This window comes from Giraffa tippelskirchi, chromosome 4 (genome assembly GCF_054371585.1).
Source record: "Giraffa tippelskirchi isolate mGirTip1 chromosome 4, T2T-mGirTip1v1.2.pri, whole genome shotgun sequence".
Classification (NCBI taxonomy): domain Eukaryota; kingdom Metazoa; phylum Chordata; class Mammalia; order Artiodactyla; family Giraffidae; genus Giraffa; species Giraffa tippelskirchi.
In genome coordinates, this window is record NC_137278.1 from 10,562,648 (window position 1) to 10,571,242 (window position 8,595).

At 51.3% G+C, this 8,595-nt stretch overlaps 1 non-coding gene across 1 annotated transcript; it reads right to left on the reverse strand.

The window, feature by feature from the left end:
* Nucleotides 1-200: 200 nt before the first annotated feature.
* Nucleotides 201-313, reverse strand: LOC145504160 (U5 spliceosomal RNA). Its single transcript, XR_014052136.1, has one exon. It is a non-coding gene; the product is annotated as a U5 spliceosomal RNA (small nuclear RNA).
* Between the last annotated feature and the right edge of the window lie 8,282 nt (nucleotides 314-8,595).

Genomic DNA, 8,595 nt, shown 5'->3' on the forward strand with positions numbered 1-8,595 from the left:
CCACAGGGTACCAAGAGCCCCACTGCGACTGGATTCAAAACAAAACATGCATTATTGTTAAACTGTGACCAGAGGCCAAATAGAGTGAGTCAAAACCCAGGGCAGCCTAAACTCTCTCAGGAATAAGAAACCAGTCAGCCCTGTGCCCCTGAGAATGCTGGGTAATCACTTTTTCTCTTTTGTCTGTTTTCTTTTCGCAGAACCACCAAGAAGCGGCCTCAAAAATCAGTTAAAGCTTCCAAAGTGTTTCTTTCCCCAGAAATCTTTTATAAAAGGTGAAAGATTTACAAGACCTGAAGAGCAAACCAAGCAGGATAATTGTTTTTGGAATGACCCCAATATTTTCACCCTGGCGACCCCGGCTGGGCATCTTGCCCCATATTTATGATTCCTGGTTCTCTGCGCACCACCGGGTGACCTTTCTGAGCCCCCTCTGTGAGCCCCCAGTCCCTTATCGGGCCTGTAACTCACCCTGACGCTATCTCTCGGGAGGGTCTTCTGCACTTTAATTTAACTCTCCTCATCGTTATTTCCCGGACTTCAAGATTTTCTCTTTCGAATTGCCCTTCCCGGGACAAGCATAATCTGTTTGCCATCAAGCCCAATAAATATGTTTGTGCAGGAGATGGAACCGTTTGGGGAGAGCGGCTCAGGCCCGGGAAGCCGCCTCCGGCTCTCAGCCCCTTCTGGGCAGCGATGGCTGGTCTGTGTGTCCTTGAGCCTTGCTCCTGGCGGGAGCCACTGCCTCAGTTCTGAGGCCGAGTGGCCAGTTGTAACAAATAAAAATACAAGACACCTGGTTAAATTGGAATTTCAGATAAACAATGATTTTTTTTTAGTATAAGTATGCACTATTCAATATATGTTTTAAAAAAATTCTTCACTGTTTATCTGAAATTCCAATTTAACTGGGCATCTTGGGTTTTATCTGGCATCAGCTTCTGGGGGCCATCTCACTTACTCCCCCAAATGTAGATTAATACACTGGAGAGTGTTTATTTACCAGTGTTGCCATAACAAAGTACCAGAGACTGGGTGGCTTAAACGAAAGAAATTGTTTTCTCATACTTTTGGGGGCTGGAAGTGCAAGATCAAGGTAACCAAGTGGGGCTGGTTTCTTACAAAGTCTCTCTCCTTGGCTTGTAGATGCCCCCTTCTCCCTGTGTTCTTACATGGTCATCCTTCTGTGTGTGTCCTAATTTCCTCTGCTGGAACAGTCCTGTTGGATCAGGGCCCACCCTAGTGACCTCACTGTAACTTAACTACCTCTTTGAAGACCCTGCCTCCAAATACAGTCACATTCTAAGGTACGAGGATTGGGCCTTTAACACATGAATTTTGTAGGGACACGTTTCAGTCCACCACAAAGGGTGTTTAACTCTCTCCCACCAGAAAACTCCAGAGTCTGGGCTTACTTCAGGGCAGCCCTGGAAGACAAGAACCTTGCCTGTCCGGCCACCATAGGTTCTACAGAGCCTGCAGAGGCCTGGCTCAGAGCAGGCCCACCATGAAAGCTGTCAGGGTCCTATCAGATTCACCCACACTCTATCCCAACCTCACCATCCTGGCAATACTGAGGGGTGCCCCCACAACCCTGCAAGCAGGTGCCATCAGTCAAGCAGTGCAGAGCAGGAATGAGGCACAGGAGCACAAAGGCAACTTAAAATTATTAAAATTATCCAACCATGAAGTTGTTCAAACCTGCCTACCCTGGTGTTTTGATACTGTATCACAGCCACAAAAAATATTACCTTTGGGGATAGCTTTGGGGGAACAGTACCCCAGACTCTTCATACTATTTCCCAATTTCCTGTAAGTCTATGAATAGTGAATAGTGAAAGTCGCTCAGTCGTGTCCAACTCTTTGCGACCTCATGGCCCAAGAATTGAACTGGGGGTCTCCTGCATTGCAGAAAAATTTAAAACAGAAATATGTTGACGAAATCAGAGCCAAATCCACGTTTGCCTGCGTGCGTGCCAAGTCGCTTCAGTCGTGTCCAACTCTTTGTGACCCTACGGACAATAACCCTCCAGGCTCCTCTGTCCATAGGATTCTTCAGGCAAGAATACTGGAGTGGGTTGCCATGTCTTCCTCCAGGGGACCTTCCCGACCCAGGGATTGAACACGCATCTCTTATGTTTGCTGCGCTGGCAGGCATGTTCTTTACCACTAGTGTCACCTGGAAAGCCAAATCTATGTTTACATGAAGTTTATTAAACCCCAGTGAGAATACAGAATACTCTAATGATCAAGATTGCACTATGAAAGATACAACAGATACAATTTATAAACTCAAAGAACTTGAGTGGGAAAGTTAATACATAATAAGCTTAACTGATACTAATGTAAAGAGGCGACATTGAAACAAAATAGGAAGAAAGCATAAATATTGGATAATTAATGGATACATAATAAAAAATGATTTAGTAAATAAGAAATAGATAATTGGATAAACTAATCACCTCTTATCTTAATGCTGACTGATTTTCTCTGCTGACCCCAAGATTGACAGATTTTCATTGCCTTTATCCAGCCATGTCTCTCTTTGATGTGAAGATTTATTTTTACTTATTTTTAGAATAGCCCATTAGCTTCTAATATTTCTAAATATTATTAAATTAATGTTGGCTTCTGTACTAGATAATCCACACGAAATTAAAAAAACAAGTGGGAAAAAGAATAGAACTACGCCTTAGAGAAAATGATATAAGAGCAGGAAAGTTTAATCAGGTAATATGATGAGATAAAGGCTTACCCCAGGAGCAGCGGCTGCCACTCCAGGGGACAGGGCCTGTCTGTGTGTCTGTCTGCCTCCTCACCCTCTTATTCTCAGAGTCTGGCACAGAGAAGGCACGCAATAAATATCTGTGGAGTGACTGACTGAGTGATGTCTTGGTTGTCTGTTCATGGCCTCACTGGCTGGTGAGCCCCCACATGCTGGGCCCCTGAGGCCTGGTCCCCAGAAACAAAGTACAGCCGTTCCACTCCCACCAAGGCCCTGCCTGTGTCCTGCAGCCAGGGGCAGCCACCCCCTGGCCCTTCCCCAGTGCCCTGGCACCTGAGCAACCACCTCTCTGGGTACCTGGCTGCAGCAAAGAGAGGGTACGCAGGGAAGAGAGCCAGCCCGTGCCTGCCCAGGAGGCCCGGCCCGGCTGTTTGGGGAGGCCACGGCCTGTAAAGACACTGTGCTGCTGCGAGGTTCTCCTGATACAATAAAAGATTATCAGCTAAATAAAACAAGGAGTGACTGGGGCCACTATGCCCTGTTGGATTGAAATCGTGTGAGCAAAGTGGTTTTCTCTGAGAGATTTATTTCCTGCACTGGCTCCAGGCAGCCAGCCCAGCCGGAAAGAACGGGGTTGGTCTCCCTCCATTGGGGTTGGTGAGGAGGACAGGAGTTTTTATTTAATCTCCCAGTGAGCTGGAACAGTGAAGACGGCGTGAATGGACATTAATTCTGAAACAAATTATTAAAGTGCGATCTGGGATTCCGGGAAAGCCATCTACCCCCTGCCTGTCCGCCACTTCCCCTCACCCAGGCCATAAAATCCCTCCCCTCCACTCAAACCCCAACACAGGGTTTCCCATCCAGAGAAGAAAGGCCTGGAATTGACCTGAGCCCAGAGCCAGTGGAGCATCGGCCTGGCGGGACGGCCCCTGCCCTCCAGCCAACACCATCTGCCTGCTGGGCCTTGGCCCCCCAGAGGGACTCCCCACATTTTGTCCTCTCATTACCTGTATCTGTGATCAAGGATGCCCCAGGCAGAGATGGCCACCACCTCCCTCTCGTGGGCTCAATCTCTATCAGCCTCCACCAGCTCTGGCCCCCTTCCTCACACCCAGCCCAGCCCAGGCCAGCAAGGACCTCGCTACCTTCCTAAACCGTCTGGCATTCCACACTCCATGGCTGGGCCCTGCCCAGGCCCTGCTCATCTGAGAGGAAAGTGATCTGGAATTCAAGCAGGGAGCCAGAAAGCATGAGCTGGGCCATCTGACGCCTCTGGGTGGGCCTTGGACACAGAAAATGTCAAACCCAGCACCCTGTGGTGGCCAGTCTGGGAAAAGGGAGACAGACAGTACTGAGTAACCACTGTGGCACAGGGCAGTAGACAAAGGGGCATCTCAAGTCAGTTGGGTGCTGGGGGAGTTCAGAGGGGCTTCCAGAGACAAGTCCCCCGACCTGGGCATGGAAGGAGGAGGAGGGGTACAGCACCCAGACCCAGAGGAAACAAAACTTCAGAAGGTCTGGAGGTAGAAAGAACATCTACTGCTGCATTCAAGATCTATTACAGTAATGATAATCATGATAGTTAAAATGCATGGAGCACTTCCTGTCTGCTGTGTCACATGCTTTACATGTGTTCTCAGATTCTAATCTTCCCAACAACCCCACAAGGATGTTATTGTTGTTTAGTCACTAAGTCTTCCCTGGTGGCTCATTGGTAAAGAATCTGCCTGCCAAGCAGGAGAGGCGGGTTTGACCTCTGGGCTGGGAAGATCTCTGGGAGAAGGAAATGGCAACCCACTCCAGTATTCCTGCCTGGGAAATCCCATGGACAGAGGAGCCTGGTGGGCTACAGTCCATGGGGTTGCAAAAGAGTCAGATATGACTTATTGACTAAACAGGGAGGTAGGAACTACCAATATTCCCATTTTACAGATGAGGAGACTGAGGCTCAGAGAGGCCAGCTGCCCAAAATAGCATGTGGGAGAATTTGAACCTAGGTCTCTCTGACTCCAGAGACAAGGTCCTACCACACCCTGCCTCCCCTGGACCCCATGCAGGCTTCCCCCACTGGTCTATGTTGGGGCGGGCAGGGCAGCATGCAGATCAGCAGGCTTTGAAGCCATGTCTGCACCAGTGAGTCAGAGCATAGTCAAAGACACTTGGCCTGGCCTTCCCTCTTTCCTTCATCCCTTCCTGACTCTTTAACAACAGAGCCTGTGTCCCTGGGTGACAGGGGTTGGGTGGGATTAAGAGATCCTGGCCAGGTAAGTTCTCCTGCCTGAGCCGATCAACCCATCACAGCCATGTCCATAGACCCACCTGCCTAGGACTCACATTTTTTAATGATCACAAACACATTTTATCATTATTATTATTTTAATTTTTTTTTTCAATTTTTTGGCCACAAACAGTATACAGGAACTTAGTGCCCCAGTCAAGGCTCGAACCCATGCCCCCTGCAGCGGAAGCTTGGTGTCTGAACCACTGGGCCTCCAAGGAGGTCCCAGTAATCAGAAATCTCTTGAGGCCCACATAGCCACATATCATACCCTACCTGTCCAAGGTAGACAGGCCGCTCTGGGCTCCTGATTCCCAGAGCCTGGCATGGATCAGGGCCGAAGGTTCAGAGGGCTCCTTCAGGCCAGGCTGGGGGCCCTACCTTCTGTTCCTCCCAGCAGCAATACCTCCATCCACTCAACTGTACAAGCCTGGAAGGGCCTTCCCACCTCCCGTCCATCACCCCATAAGCAATCCATCAGCAAGTGTCTGCCCTGTGTTGTGCTTATTCGCTCAGTCATGTCCGACTCTTTGCGACCCCATGGACCCACCAGGCTCCTCTGTCCATGGGATTCTCCAGGCAAGAATACTGGAGTGGATCACCATGCCCTACTCCAGGGGATCTTCAACACCCCAACACAAAGCACACCCCCAGTCTGCCCACTTCTCCCTGCTCTGCCACCTCCTCCCTGGGCCCAGCACCCCCATCTCTCACCCCTCCATGACTCCCAACCACACCCTCCTCAGCAACATCTGATGGGTGTCAGTGATGGGATTGCAGACAGAAACCTTGTGTGCCAGTGTGTGGAAAATAGAGCGTTCTCTTATTCTCTGATGATGGGAAAAGGAGTACATTTTCTATCAGCCTAGACAACAAAAACGATGGAAACCAAGCATTCAGTTAAGATCTAGTTAACAATGACCCTTTACTCATGTCACCTCTCTCCAGCTGATGTCCTGCATACCTCTCTGCCCAACCTGGTTTGCTCAGGTCAAATTTGCTCACTCAAGACTTAAATGTCTTCCTCCCTTTATCCAGGATGGGATGGGGAGTCTTTCTAGATCAATGCAATTATTTTGAAAATGCTATCTTTATCCTTTGGATCTCTCTCAGGGATCTCAGCCCCCCAGGACCAGGTGTCCCATCCTCCCTCCCCCATCGGGTCAGAGCTTCTGGGAGGGGTAGCTGGACCCACAAGCAGCCCCCATGGGTGATGACAGCCCCACCCCAAAGATTCCAGTCCTTCCACACTTATGGGAACAAAGCCTTGAGGGATGAGAGAAGAGGGGCAGCTAGTCTGGAGGGGAGACTTGGCAAGCCAGAGATTCCTGGAGGGCTGGGTTAAAAGGCTGGGATGACTTCCTTGCACAGACACTGATAATAATAATAGAAGCCTGCCACGCACAGGTCTGGTCCTTTCCGGGTGCTGGGCCCTGTGCTAACACTCTGCGTGCCCACACCTCCCCACTGAGGTGGGTAATTGTATTATTTTCCTGTAGACTGGGAAGCTGAGATGCACAGAGGGTGGGCACAGAGCTAGCAGAGTCCTGATTCAAATCCCAAGGCCTGGCCTCTCACCGCTGTGCTCCGGGGTGAGAGGGAAGTGGAAGGGCAGGCTGGCCCCTGAAGGTGGGCCCAGGATCAAGTCAGGACTTGGTCCAAGAGCAACAGGGATTCACGTTTGGGCTTTAAACCGGAGAGGTTCATTGTCCTGTTTGGGTTTGGGTTTAAAGGCTGCTTGACTGTCCTGTGTCAAGTGGGTAAGAGAGAAAGAGACTGAGGCTGTGAGAGCAGGAAGGGGAGGGGAGAGAGAGAAGGAGTGAGAGAGAGAAGGGGGAAGGAGGGAGAAATGAGCAGACTTCACGGATGTGAAGTAGTCACTGGGGGACCTGGTGACCTGAGATGGCAGGGGCTCTGGGTGTCTAAGGCTCAGAGCCCACCTGCAGCACTGCAGCGCCACCCCCACCCCCAGTCTCCCCAGTCCAGCCCAGCAAATATTCTGCCTCCTCCTTCTCTCCTGCTGGATCCTCCCGGGGTCCTTGTCCCCCGACTCCAGGGAAACTGTCCAGAGTCCCTCAGGGAGAAGCTGCAGAGATGGGGACCCTGAGGTCTGTCCGACTCCCAACCTCAGCTCTTGTACCTGCTCCGCGTGGCTGTCACCAAGAATGAACCAACCTGCACCCAAAGAAGCCCCTTTTGTATTTCTGAACTGCTCAGGACTTGCCCAATAGCAGAAATAGCGAAAATGCAAACCTTCTAAAGTCAGTCACAGGTTCAAAAGCCAAGGCAAGAATAAGTAGTGACAGCCTACAGCCTGTCCTTCAGGAAAGACTCTGGCCAGGAGCGGGGTCCAGCGCCCATCTCTGAACCAGTCACGGTGCCAGGACGGGGAACTGTGATGTTCTGGGCCTGGATGGCACCTTCTTCCTTGGTGGTGGGTGCTGGGTTTGCCACCACTAGGGAAGGGGGAAATACTGTGGGACCTCAAAATCAAATTACTACAAAGCCTGTTTTACAAACATCTCAGAGAGGTTAAACAACCCGTCAAATCACCTAGCTTCCCCTTCCATTGCTCTGAACCTGTGCTCTGAATCCCCACCTGCAGGGCAGAGCAGGTTTTGGAGCAGGGACAGGGCACATTGGTGGCCCCTGTGAGAGAAAGTCCAGATTTCCTTTTTTCTGGCATTAAGGTCCTGCGAGGTGACCCCACTTCCCGTTTCCCCCTCTGAACACATCCCTCCTACATGCGCTGCCAACCATTAAGTCCTACCTACTCTGCTGGACTGGAAATACCTGGCAGGGGCGGGGCCTCAGTCCTCTCTAAACCTCCTCTCCCATCCCTCACCTTTCCCAGGGCAGAGCCTGGCTCAGGGCAAGTGCTTCTGAAAGGTTCTGTGTGGATTCTGAAAGGTTCTGTGTGAATGAGCTGGAAAGGACCTATAGAAGTCCCTGGGCGCAAAGCCTCCAGACACACACAGCTCACCGCCTCCAGGCCCCCTGCTGTTGCTGGTTTCAATTCCACTCCCTCCCAAGTCAAGTCTCCAAGTCAAGACTCCCTGGCAAGTCAATTCCACTTCCTCCCAAGGCTCAGGTCCCGGCCAGGGCATCCCTGGGGTGATCCAATCCCTAGAGATCAAGAGCTTTCTCAGCCCAAGATTCAAGGGTCAAGAGGACAGGAACAGTGTGAACAGTCCCCCAGTGAACAGGAACACACACACATACACAGCTCCATTTCTTCTAAGAGGGGAGGAAACTCCCATTCAGGTCTTCTCTTTGGGGAAGGAAGCCAGGGAACCTAGAGATGGGAAGGTGAAGGGGAGGAAGAGACCTCCTTCTTCCTCTGCCTGCCCTTGTGACCGTCTCCCAGACCTGGGACCCGCACCTCTGCTCACCCCGAAACCCGGCCTGTGGAGAGGAGGGGCGCCAACAAAGGAAGAGTCCCCAGCCGGCCAGGACCCCGTGCACCGGGCCCCGCCACAGCAGGTCTCCCCAAGGACACACACGCTGGACACGTTCCCGCCCGCGGCCGCTGTCACACGCGGTGGACCCGCAAGGGCTCACACACACACCCCGGGCCCCGCGCACACCC